Source organism: Typopeltis vanoorti, chromosome 15 (genome assembly GCF_054136105.1).
Source record: "Typopeltis vanoorti isolate ZY-2024b chromosome 15, IOZ_Tvanoo_1.0, whole genome shotgun sequence".
NCBI classification, from domain to species: Eukaryota; Metazoa; Arthropoda; class Arachnida; order Uropygi; family Thelyphonidae; genus Typopeltis; species Typopeltis vanoorti.
Genome location: NC_143563.1, coordinates 1,814,564 through 1,828,746, shown reverse-complemented (window position 1 = coordinate 1,828,746; position 14,183 = coordinate 1,814,564). Strand labels below are relative to the sequence as shown.

The window sequence follows — 14,183 nt, the reverse complement described above, 5'->3', positions numbered from 1 at the left end:
AGGTATGCTGTTTTGTTTGGTGCAGGTAATGTTGTCAACATTCATGCCAATAGCTTTCATAGTCTCTTTAATGCACATACCAAAAGGGCAAATGGCAAGTGTTGGACATCATATTGGACATCCCAATGTAGAGAAAAAAGACTAGTACGGACTTTATTTTTAGGACATAACTGTTTGCATCTAAGTGATGGGGTGGGGGTTCATTTGATTCAACATGAAGACTTTGAATGGGTGATGTGCAAAAATCACCAGTAGCTATTTGGATACCCTGTTGATGGATAGGGTCCAACCACCGGAGTGTGCTCTCATTTGCAGAACTGTAAACCTGATATCAATAATCAAGCTTTGAACGTACAAGTGAAAGATAAATGCGAAGGAACATCAATCAGCACCCTATTCTGTAGAGGATAGAATTCCGAGGATATTCAATACTTTTTTGCTTTTCCCAAAGATGATGAATGTGTGTAAAGAATGTCAGCTTTATGTCAAAGATGAGTCTCAAAAACTTGCCCTACAGTACTGTTATACCCTGATAAGTTAAGAATGTTAAAATTCCATTTATCATGGTTTAACGAGCAAAGAAGTAAAAACCCTGTAAATTAAATAAGTAAACATGCTTGTTTCTAAGTAGGTATCGTTGTAAACTTTAGAAAATATTGAATACAGTGATTTAAGAAAAAAGAAATAATTAATTAGCTCAAGGAGAATTTTATAATGAAAAAGAAAAAAGAAGGGGAATTAGATAAATATGTATAAAGGAAAGTTGCCTGAGACAAAGTGTAAATTAAGGGAGTTAAAGTTTTGTGTGGATATTAAATCCGATGCAAGGACATTTTGTAACAGAAATGCTAGAACGTATTCTGTGTGAAAGATAGTCCAAGGTTCAAGGACACATTGACGATTGCCCCCCGGCGGTCACGTGCTTGGCGAGTGGAGTAAACAAGCAGGGGAGAATGGACGTCGTGAGGTCATGTGACATAGGAAATCGAGGTGCCGGATGAACAACGAAGTGGTTTTTTTTTTTTTTTTTGCCGATAGGGTGAATGTATAAAAGGGTTAGAACCTCCTCCTAGAGCTCACTTGGTCTTTCGTCGTGGGTGTTCTCACATTTCCTTCAGGGATGGCCGAACGATACCTCTAGACTAGGACGATGTTACAGCGGGTAACTCTGTCCTAGATTCCAGGAAAGTAGCGGCAGACCATGCCATTGAAAGGTCAGCAGATGTACGCGTCAAGAAGTCTAAGATGGTAATTACTATGAGGTCTTGACCCGAGGTAGATTGAAGGAAACAAAGAAATGTCCTAATGAAACAGAGGATAGACTAAAGCAGAAGGACAGAGGTACCATCGAGTGGAGATAAGTAAAGTTTGTTATTTATATGAATGTAATCTGAATATGTATTAATATGTGAAGCTTTATTAGTGAAGGACTCAGATACAAGTGTAGGTCAGGACTGTAGCATGTGTGTTTTATAGAAAGTCATCAGTGAATGGTTATTATCTGAAACTGAATCTTTGTATGTTGAAGAATGGTTAATGTTACCAGTAGTTAGTATAGAATTTAAATACCGGAATTTAGTAGTAATCTAGATGATATCGAATTACTTACCTTTGTGTGAATTTACTTGAGAAAAAAATGTGTTCAGAGATCATATCTGATGAAGTCAAGCTAATTAATTGATTTAGATTAGAATGTGTTTTATTTAGAGTGATAATTCTTCTCATATGTTAAACTGTAATCTTAGAAACAAATAAACCTTGCTTGTTTTTTAACTAAATATATGAGTCTATAATAAGTTTAGTTTAATCCTTTATCCAAGTGTGAGCAAACAAAGTTTATGCCTGAAAGTATCTTCAGGACTGGGGTAAGGTAGTGCAACACCAGGCAACTCGTTGCAAAGGTGGAGAAAGCGCTCATCACTCCTATCTCAGTATCTCCCATAATGCAAAGCACACCTCCTTGTGGATATGTGTAATACCAGTTTCGACGTTTATTGAGGTCTCGTCAGTGGTAGCCAGGCCCAGTAGTGGAGATACAAAGACAGAAGCAATGAGAGGTCATCCTAACCTATAGGAGTTGCCAAAGGGTGTGCAACCTTATTATTAAATTACTCCGGATTCGGAGAAAGATGTTGAGAGTTTATTTTTCACTTGGTTAGACTATAATAAGTTCAGTTTAATCCTTTATCCAAGTGTGAGCAAACAAAGTTTGTGCCTGAAAGTATCTTCAGGACTGGGGTAAGGTAGAGCAACACCAAGCAACTCGTTGCAAAAGTGGAGAAAGCTCTCATCACTACTATCTCAGTATCTCTCATAATGCATTATGGGAGATACTGAGTATTGTTTCATGTAGCAATTTTTCAAAGTAATTACTCAATACTTCAAGGATATCTTTTTCCCCTGTTTTCATGTCATCTTTATCATCTCTAACTCCTTTTACAGCACTCTTTCCTCCATTTCTAAGCTTCTTCAACAACCTCCAGAATATCTTACCACCTTCTTATTTATTTTCCATGTTCTTGCCAAAGTCCTCCCGTGACTTTTGTTTAGCTAGTTTTACACAGTGTTTAGCTTTCTTACATTTGCCTCTGTATTCTCTAAGAGCAAAAGCTGATTTATCTGCCAGGAACTTTTGATATGCTTTCTTCTTTTCCTTCACTGCCTCTTTAATTTCCTGTGTCCACCATGGAGTTCTGATTTTTCTATGCTTGCAGACAACCTCATCACATGCATATTGATTCAGCCTCTCTGGCTGAATCAATCGGTTTTCTTCAAGGCTTGCCACTGAATCTCCAAGGTTTGGTTCCTGTTCTCAAACTCTTTCATTTTTTTTCTTCAATAATCTTTGTGTATTTTAGTCTACAGTTCACATCTGAGAGCTGCTCAACTTTTATCCGCTGTAAAACTTTCTTACACGTTATTCTTTTCAATATGAAATTCAATTTTATCCTGCTCAAGACTAAATAGTGATCACCTCCAAATTCAAATCCTCTGTACACTCTGGTGTCCTGCACCAGGGAGAAAACATCACTATCAACAATAACATAGTCAATGAGACTTTTCTTATTTCTTGCCTCTTCTTTCCATGTGAATTTGTGCACATTTTTATGTTGGAACATGGTGTTAGTAATAACCATGTCCATGTCATGAGCTGAAATCCAACAGGTATTTGCATTTATTATTAGCTTTGATCTTTTCTCCAAATTTTCCCAAAATATTTTTGTATGTCTGACAATCATTTACTACTCTGCTATTTAGATTCCCAACAAGGACTAACTTTTACTTTTTCATTGTGTCAGTTGTTTTTTCTAAAGCCTCAAAAAATTCCTCCACTTCTACCTTAGTAGAACCTTCTGTGGGACCATAGGCACAAATAAGTCTCATTGTCCAGTTCCCCATTCTCATATGTGCCCACATCACTCTCCTTAAGACTGCCTGCCATTCAAGAAGATTAGCCTCATATTTTGTGTTGAATACTATGGCTACTCCTTCTTTTCCTTGATTGTCATTTCCTGAATATAACATTTTGTATTTACCAGTTTTTGTCTTTTTTGTTTCAGTCACCCCTATTATGTCGATCTGGTACTTATCTAATTCTTCAGCTAGCTCCATTTCTTTGCCATTCAGGTTTCTTATGTTGATAGTACCGATCTTTAACTCTGGTGATGTTGAGTTGGGGTGTGCTTTCAGATTTGTTCTAATAGCTGACTTTTCGCTGTTCGCCCTGGTTCCCTGGCAAAAACAACGGGGGCCATGTTTAACCGGGCAACGCCCCAGCCGGCATGCAATTTTGTCGTGTTGTACCATCATTTTCTATATTGGTTTAAGCCAATAAGAATACAATTTGGTCAGCTAAATCCCAAATTTCCAGCCCATCCTTGTTCATTCAGTATCCAGGTAGATACCCAACTGGGTGCACCACGAGAAGGTAAGGATTGGACATTAGGTCAGAAGCCTTGATCGGTTCTTCGCATTCCTTTAAAGGCTATGTGGAGGTCTCCTCTCAGTTATACAGCTTTGACCCTTAAGCACCCCCTAAATCCATCACTTTTCCTTATATACAGGGTATGTCCAAAAAACTTACAAGTTCAAAAATCCTTAGAAAATATGACCTCACAACTTTTTTACAAACCACATAAAAAATTGGCATATCTTATCTATTCCACCAAATACCAGCCACTTCCCCTAGACCTACTTGGAGTATACTAGGTTCCTTGCAGTTGCAAACTGTCATACTATGGCGAAACAGGCAGGACAGCCAATATCAGGATATCCGAACACAACAACTACATCTGGTTTTAATAATACAAAGCTACTCATGACTTGCTGACCATGCACTGAACATGCACCACAAAATATGCTGGAAGAAGGGCACTTTATTACACTGCAACAAGTACAAGTATGGAAGATTATCCCTGTTCGGTTCTCCGCATTCCTTTAAAGGCTATGTGGATGTCTGCTCTCAGTTATACAGCTTTGATCCTTTCATGCACATCTTTATGTTAAAATATGGTGTTAGTGATGACTAGTCAGTGTCCCAAACAGAAAAGCAAGTATTTAACATTATCACTGGTTTTGGTATTTTTTCTGAATTTTCCATAAACATTTCTACATGTGTGGTATTCATTTTCTACTCTGCTGTTCAGATCTCCACCAAAAACCAGCTTTTCAACTTTTCCTTATGCATCAGCTGCCCTCTCTAATTACTTGAAAGACTCCATGGCTTCTTCCTTCCAAGAAAATAGACACAAATTGGCCTCATTATTCAATTCCTCTTTTTAAAATTTGCCCATGATACCTGAAATTGGCTGCCATTCATAAAGAATAGTGAAATGTTTAGCAAAGATAAATTTCAAATGATACTGCCACTCCTTCCTTTCAATGATTGCTATTGCCAGAATACAGCATCTTATAGTCATTATTTAGCAGAATCTGAACTGTTTAATCTTCTTCATCTTGGTAACACCAATTATACTTAGGCAATTCTCTAATTCTTCTGCAAGTTTCACTTCTTTTACAATGACACTTCATACACTGATTGGGCCTATCATCAATTTTGTTAATGATGGGTTTGAATTTGTTCTAGTAGCTTACTTTTCACTACTGGCTCCATGATGAAAACAGTGGTGGCCTTGCTACAACAAGAAATACTTCAGTTGGCATCATATATTATCATTTACTTTTTTTAAGTGTAAGCTAAAGTAGAATACAATTTGGCTGGCTAAGTCCAAAATTGCAAGACCATTCTCATTTATTCAGTATTCAAATAACATTTATTATTAATATTATTATGTCAATCCCATACAAAAGAGGTAGATGAGCCGATTGCCTGAATCCTGTGAATATGTAGTACACATGAGTGTTGGGAAAGTTTAGTGACATTTTTCATGAAGTACTGTGTTCCAAACAACTACTACTCCTATATGCAGCTCTTCAAGAAAAATATCAGGTAAAGTGAATAAAAGAGTAGGAGAAAAATAGAGTCAGTATGCTTGTAACTGTATTGAAGAGGGAAATTGGGCAGCAGCAGCTTATACGATCTTGTTCATAGACAAGACACCACCTGCTGTAACAGTTTTTTTTTTTTTTTTTTTTGCAATTAAATTTGAATGCCTATTTGAAAAGAGATAATAACACAATAGTTGTCACAAATAATGAAGAAGGTAATATAACTTTTATTTTTGATTATATCTGGCTCTTTTCAGTACAAGAAATGACATCTGTGGGTCCTCCTATAGTCTTTATTACAGCTTGGCATCAGCAGGGCACTGACAAAATCAATTTCCTGGTGGGTGAAACTGTTAATTCATGATTCCATACCCTTAAATTGGCTTCTTGTGTATATCAGTCTCCATTTGGTACCAAAAATACTCAACAGGGTTGAGATCTGGGCTGCTTCCTGGCCACAGCAGTTGCTGAATCGAGTGTTCATTGAGCCACTTATTAACTGCAACAAAAAGTAAGTTTTTTTTTTAAGTACTAATCTTAATTCATATGGTACATTTTAGGGTTATAATAGCATTACTTACACTTTTTGCCCTATGACAAGGGACACAGTCATCCTGAAAGATGCAGTTCGTTGCTACGGTAAAGTAGTCTCTGATAGTAAGCAGCAATTCTTCTAAAATTTTCTGGTACTCTTGTGCATTCACTGAATCTTTTGTGAAATGTAAGCAACCAATACCATGATACAGCATGCATTCCCAGGTCATCTGACTGGCTGAGAATTTGACTGTTGACACCAGACAGTCAGGGTTGAATTTTTCCCCTGACTGTCTTCAAACTGTCTCTCTGTTGTCAGCACCCTGCAGAGTAAACTTTTTTTTCTCGTCAGAAAAAATTACTGTTTTCCACAGATCAGGATCCATTTGGCATGCTCTTTGCACCAATTTAACCAAGCCAATCTCATATTTTTGGTTAACAAGGGCTTCTTTTTCTTTTCCTGGCTACCAGTCCTTGTTGAATGAGTCCTCCTGAGAGTTACAGAGCTTGCTACAATTCTTCCCAGTACTGTTTCAGTTCTCTGTATAACCCATGGTGATTTCTGAGGCAGAGCCACTTGATCTTGGCATGGTGTGGACAGTAGCTTTCTTTTTGTCCCCTTCCTCCTTTCAGCAGATCCGGTTTCCTTCACTTTAGACAGCAACCATACCACAGTAGATTGACTATAGGACATCCTTTTAACTATTTCACGAGAGGAATAGCCTTCTCTATTCAAAGCTTAACTCACACTTTTTTCTGCAAGGCATCAACTGCACGTAACTAACGATCTCATGATTGCTAGTTACATGCAGAAAATGGGAAAACTAGCTCTTACTGTCTATTTATAGCATAAAAAATTCTCGCGCAATAGTAGCAACTATTACATTATACAGAAACCCATGGGAATGATAGATGATGCAATACAATTAAATATATAATGATAAACTAATGAAAATGACCATTTAACTACTAAAAACTATATTTATGTAAAGTGATGTGGTTTCTATGACGGGCAAATAAGGGGGAGGGGATATGATAGAAACATTTAAATTACTTAAAGACTTTTATACCACTTATGCAGGGAAAATGTTTCAGTATGTGGCAAGAACAAGAGGTCTTTCCTGGAAGTTGGGTAAAAGTGTGGTTAGGAAGGGGGAAAGGACTAGATTTTTCACTTGGAAAGTAGTGAATGAATGGAATGGGTTGCCTGAGTCAAATGTTAGTGCTTTGCTATTAATAGTTTCAAGGAAAGGTATGATAGATACTGTGCTGAAAGTTTTGGTTTCTTACAATGAATCTTAGGAGCCCGTGCAATAATAATAATAATAATAATATACCACACAAGATGATGATGATTACAGCACACTTATAGGAAAACTTAAGTAACTGTTCAGTGCAATATTTTCTTAGTAATCCCTATAGGATAGCAGTAATAGGGTTTCATCCTTTTTTTTTTTTTTTTTTTTGTAACTTGTATTATAATGAGCGACAGAGTTCACTATATCAATGTTTTCTGTTGTGTGGTTAGACAATATACACCTGTTTTTTTCTCTTTTAGTATACTGACTACTGCTTTACAAGTTAAAGATTTTTCATTATAAAAGTCCAGGCAAACTGGCCATGAGAACACACACACACTATTTGTGGTGGTGATAGTGGGCAGTAGATGCTGTTGTGTGTTGACAGTACACAGTATTGCCATAAACTTTTACAACTTCCACACATCCCTGCACTACCCACAAAATTGTATGAGCCCAGTTCTGTTAGTGGTGATGTAATAAACTCTCTACTGATAAACATGTGATAAACTCAGATGTTTATCAGTAGAGAGTTGTCCAGCTGTATAGGTTAATATGCATGGGGGAGAAAATGAGAACCAAGTAGCTGTAATAGCACTTTACAAGGAATGCAGCCACCTGTTATTTTCAGCATGCTAAAAACACTCAGGATTAATAGGATGTTTGTGCATTGGACTATTAACCGTTATAATGATACTGAAGACATATCTGACTGCCAAAGAACAGATAGACCATGTTGCGTTAAGACACAACAACTTGTGAGGGATAGGAAGGCACGCTCCCACTGTAATCCTGCGAGAACGCAGAAAGTGGTGACCTTGGGGGGAAGGGGTGAGAGCCTGTTGCAGATCTACTGGATACTTCCTAACACCACAACTTATGTAACAGAGAGTGATAACATCAAAGGCACTTCTCTGGTGGTAAGTGAACAACAGACAGAGAGATATTCTCTTCACAGAGAAGTTTTCAATCATTTAACTGCCAAAACAATTGGGAATATAAGGCCCAGATGGTTGCCCAGCATATACATATCACCCAGGATTCAGAGAGGTGATCACTCAGTGTCAGTGATGATTTCGTAGGTAGTAGATCCGGGTAATTCAAGTTGCAATTCTAAGAGAAAGGGGTCACAACTTTCACCCAAGTGTATCAAGATACCATGCTGGAACCTATGGTTTGGCCCCTGTTGTTTCACGGTAGGTAGTTGACCTTCCGACAGGATTCAGCCTCTGACACAAGGCAAGGACAACACAACAGTGGTTGGGGGCGAAGTGTTTAACCACATATCACCATCCTATTGGCCATCTGGAAGTCCAGATGGCCAATAAGATGGATTTCTGCTCAGGTTATGAATTAGTCATTACTAACACCATGTTCCAACATAAAAATGCACATAAGTTCACCTGAAGAGAAGACACAAGAATAAGAAAAGCCTCATTGACTACATCATTGTTAATAGTGATATCTTCATGCTGGTTCAGGACACAATAGTGTATAGACAATTTGAAATTAGAAGGGACCACTACTTAGTGCTAAGCATGATAAAAACAAATGTCATATTGAAAAGAACAGTATGTAAGAATGTTTTAAAAAGAATTAAAGTTGAGCAACTTTTATAGGTAAACTGTAGACTTGATTATACAAACATTATTGAAGAAAAAATGAAACAGATAGAAAACAAGAACCAAACCTTAGAATCTTAGTGGCAAACTCTGAAGAAAACATTGATTGATTCAGCTAGGTAGGCATGTAGTTAAGCTGTCTTCAAGGATAGAAAAATAAGAACACCATGGTGGAGATACAAGAAGTTAAAGAACCAGTCCTGGAAAAGAAAAAACCCATACTGAAAGTTCCTAGCAAATAAGTCAGCAGATGCCCTAAAAGAATACAGGAAAAAATGCAAGAGAACTAAGCTATGTGTAAAATTAAATTAGTAAAATTAGTAAGAATTCAGTAAGAATATAAAAGGCAATATCAGGAAGGCAAAATGTTCTGGAATATATTAAAAAAAAAAAAAAAAAAAGAAGAAATGGAAGCAAAAGTGGTGTAAAAGGAATCAAAGATGATAAAGGAGTGATGAAAACTGAAGATAAGGATATCTTAGATATCTGGAGTAATTACTTCGAAAGATTGTTAAATAAACAAGAAGTGATGGAACCACGGCAAAAAATTTTCAACAGAAATTAAAACAGGAGTACATTTCAATACTTGAAGTAGAAAAAGTTATTAAAAACTTGACATGTGGAAAAGCATCTGGATGATGATCAACCAGAAATGCTGAAGTATAGAGGTATAAAAGTTTTGTAGTGACTACACAGCATAATTCAGAGGGCATGTTGAATTCCAGATGACTGGAGTAGAGCTCTCATAGTTCACATAATTCTAGAAAAAAAAGAGAATAGTGCTGAATGTGAAAATTATAGAGGAATTTCTCTTAAGTGTTCCTGGTAAGATTTATGCAAGCATACTTGAAAAGAGGTTGAGACAAATTGTGGATTCAGGCCAAATATATGTTATGAAGATCAATTTTCATGTTAAAACAAATAGTTGAGAAATGGGAATGTGACAAGAGTCTGTATTTAAGTTTTGTTAATCTGGAAAAGGCATATGAAAAGGTGCCCAGGGAAAAGCTTTCCACAACACTATGGTTGTATGGGATAAATGGCACATTATGCAGTACATAGTCTATATTTAAGTTGTAAGTCAGCAGTTAGAATTAAAGAAAATACAGGAAGATGGTTTGATGTAAAATCATGTGCAAGACAAGGATGCATATTATCTCCACTCTTATTCATCATCTATATGGATCACACTATAAGAGAAAGTAGCATATTAGAATTGGAGATATCAAACTTAGCTCTTTGCTTTATGCAGATGATATACTCCTAAACACATCTAGTTCAAGTCTCCAGATTCTCTAACTAAACTGAATAACAACTGTAACAAATTTGCAAGAAAATCAGCAATAAAAAGACCAAAACTTGAAAATAGATCTACAAAACTTAAATACAGATCTTTTAAATTATGGATTGGCGAGCTGGGTTTGAAATAAAGCACTTGATCAAAAACTACAGACTTCGGAGATGGGATTTCTCATTCAGGGGCATCAACAAATGGTATCAGTGGCACAATCATATTAAAAATGAAGATATTAGAAAGGAACTTGACATTATTAGCACTGAAGAATGTGTCAGCAGAGCTAATCTAAAGGTGGTATGGCCACTTTAATAGAATGGTGAAGAAAGATTAGCAAAACAGGCATTGGATGCCAAGATAGCAGGAAAGACAGCCTGAAGAAGACCAAGGTCTAGGTGGACTGATTCAGTCAGAAGTGCCTAAAAAGAACGAAATGTTAGATACAACAATATTAGAGTGCTGACAAGTAATAGACTAATTTTTAGAAAAATTGTTGATAGGAGATTAGTAATAATGTAAACTTAATCATCTAGAGCTGCCATAATAGCCTGAACAGCCCCTTAAAGGTACATATTAGGAAATTGATGATGATAATCATCAATAACTACGTATTAGGAAATACGTAGTTATTAAAAAATTATGAAAACAATTAAGAAATTATTTTTTAAAAAATATTTCTTTTTAATAATTTCATCTAATATAATTATGTTTGATTGAATTTAAAATATAATAAATGAACCACATCATTTTATCTGACTATCACTATTATCAATATTATTGTTTAACATGCTGGAAATGATAGTGTTCATGCAGAATACACAGAAACCACAAGTACAGCCCCTAGCATTGTTATTGATATATAAAAACGCCAAGGTGCCTGATAAGATTTATAGAAGTATACTTGAGAAACAGTTGAGAAGGATTGTAGAAGGGAAGCTTGGTGAAGAACAAGCTGGATGCAGGCTAAACATGGCTGTCAGGATCAGATTTTCAGTTTACAACAAATAGTTCAGAAATCATGGTAATATAACAAAGACCTGTATTTAAGTTTTGTAGTTCTGCAAAAGGCATATGACAAGGTGAGAAGAGAAAAGCTATTCAAAATGCTACAGTTATATGGTGTCAATGGGGCATTATATCAAGCAAGTCTTTATTTGAGTTGTAAGTCAGCAGTTAGAATTGAAGTATAAGAAGATGGTTTGATATTAAATCTGGTGTCAGACTAGGTTGCACGTTGTCTCCTCTGATCACAATATAAAGGAACGTGGTATTAAACCTGACATCAAAATTGGAGATGTTAATCTCAGCTGTTTGCTTTATGCAGATGATGTTATACTTCTAAATAAATCCCCTACAAGTCTGCAAGATTCCCTGAGTAAAGTGAATAACTGTTGTAATATATATGGTATGAAGGTCGGCAATAACAATGCAAAGACAATGAAAATAGGCAGAAACAATTAAAAATATCAACTGCACTATGAATGGAGAACCTATAGAACAAGTAAAACATTTCAGCTACTTAGGCACGATTTTTAGTGAAAATGGTAAATTAAATATGGAAATAGACAACAGAATCAATAAAGCTGGTATGGTGTAAGACATAGATGGCGAACCTATGGCACGCGTGCCAGAGGTCGTACGTCCCAGAATTTTGCTGGCACGTCAACGATTTACAGGTGATATCCTTTTTATATGCTTATAAATTATTCAACCTTTTCTTTAATTGTTACAATACATAAAGTTAAATTTTGTTTTACACCAGAGAGCAGCTATGAAGATGTGCATATGATTGGTGCAGTATTAACAAAAGGCTGTGCGACCCAAAGACAAAGGCAACTTATAATTGTTGAGTTGAAATGCTAATTCTCTTCAACCAAATTCCATGCATGTGAAATGTCATAATTACATTCACTATATATATTTTAGTTTTAACACATTCACGAAGGGGTGTCGTTTATAATTCTGATGGAACTTCTCTTTATTGGTGGGCTCAACTCGCACAAAGCTTTACCCTTCGGTTGAATTTTCTTGCTGCTTGTTTGCATTTGAGCTGGCACAGGAACTCACACATGCATTATGTGGCATATTTCAATTCATGATAGAATTTTATTTGAAGTTAGCCTTTGTGATCTGTCATAATGACATCAAGAATTTCAAATGCAATAAAACAAACACTTATTTCATATAATTGAAAAATTGGACAATAGTTTTTAGTTAGATGCTGTGTTTCTGGTGCAATATATGGTTTTGCTCAAGTCTATACAGCGTAGTTTCTGTGAGAGGGGACATGTGATTCATTGGTTAGCACCGTTTTTATTCTCTAATTGCACTATTTGTTGAAAAACATATTACACAGACTGCAAAAGCCTTCATACCTTAATCAGGGATACAATAAAACTATCATGTTAGTCAGATTAAATTGTTAACAGCAGGAAGCAAGTTACTATCGCCTCGACGTGGACATGTTTAAACATTTTTCGTGTGCGAGGGCATATGCAACACTTTTTAATGTCTTTTTTTGTAAAGTAAAATTAGGGGTGCTAGTTATACGCAAGAGCGATTTATTTTCGAGTAAATATGGTAAGCGTTTCGCCGACAAGTTGACATCCTTCTGCTGCATCCCTTGATCAGATAACTTCAGTGGTGAGTTAGAATGCATAAATATTTTTCTCACTACTGTTTTTTTTTTTTCAAACCAACATAATGAAAACCAATTTAATAATACAATAATCAATTTTACACTGAATAACATTATTTATTAATTTATATATAAATAAATATTATAAATAAAATAAAATATTATTTATAAAATTATAAATAAATATTTATAAAATATAAATAAATAAATATATTATAAATTTATAAATAAAGAAATAAATTAATTAAGCCAGATTAATTTTCTATTAATTTTTTTCCTATTAAAAACTGCCCAGCACATCAGCAAATCGATTTGTAAATTTTTGGCACGCACAAATAAAAAAGTTCGCCACCACTGGTGTAGGAAGTCAACTAAAGAAATTTATATGGAATAAGAGAAATATATTACACAGAAATTAGTCAAAACACTAAATTAGCTGAATACAAAACAGTGTTCAAACTAATTTTAACTTATGGATCTGAGAGATGGATGAGAAATAAAACACTTGACCAAAGACTAGAGACCACAGATATGAGTCCTGAGAAAGATTAGGAGCGTGAATAGATGGTATCAATGGCAATATCATATTAAACATGAGGATATTAGGAAAGAACTTGACATTGTTAGAATCCATGAATGTGTTAGCAGAGCTAATGTCAGGTGGTATGGTCACTTAAACAGAATGGGAGAGGAAAGATTAGCAAAACAAGTGTTTTCTGCCAAGTTGTCAAGAAAAAAGACCCAGAGGAAGACCAAGGTATAGATGGATTGATACAATAAAAAGTGCCTTAGAAGACAGAAACGTAAGATCAGATAATTATGGAGTCTTGACAGATAACAGATTGATTTGGAGGAAAATATTGTTCATAGGAAGTTAGTAATGATGTTAGTTCTTCATGTACTATCGTAATATCCTGTACACCCTTTAAGGGTACATGTAAGGAATTTGATGATGATAATGATGAAAAATACCAAGATGAGAAACACATGGAGAAGATTTGAAAGATTTGTTTTAAGAAAATAGTAATGAAAAACATACATAAATTAAAATAGGAATTAGAATCACAACTTTAATTCTCTGCCACTCTGAATCCAACCCACTAAGTCAAGTGTGTTTTATTTTTCTTGCATCTATTCATGTGATTTACTTGATTCTTAAATCACTATATCAAATGTCTTTCTGCAGCTGGTGATTTTTTTTTTTCTTCTTTATTTATTAAGTGCAAAACAATAAAATTTACTGCACATATCAATTCTTGTCAAATGCTTTATTTTTTCATGAATTATATAAGCCTTTTCACTACTCATGTAGTGACAAGATATTCAAATTCAGCAGAATTTTGTGATTG

The 14,183-nt window shown here is 35.4% G+C and overlaps 1 protein-coding gene across 1 annotated transcript in view; it reads right to left on the bottom strand.

Annotated features, from left to right (window-relative positions):
• The window catches only part of LOC150098309 (uncharacterized protein C05D11.1-like), a 287,991-nt gene that overhangs the window by 210,026 nt on the left and 63,782 nt on the right, over nucleotides 1–14,183 (bottom strand). The gene's annotated exons all lie outside the window — the stretch shown is intronic.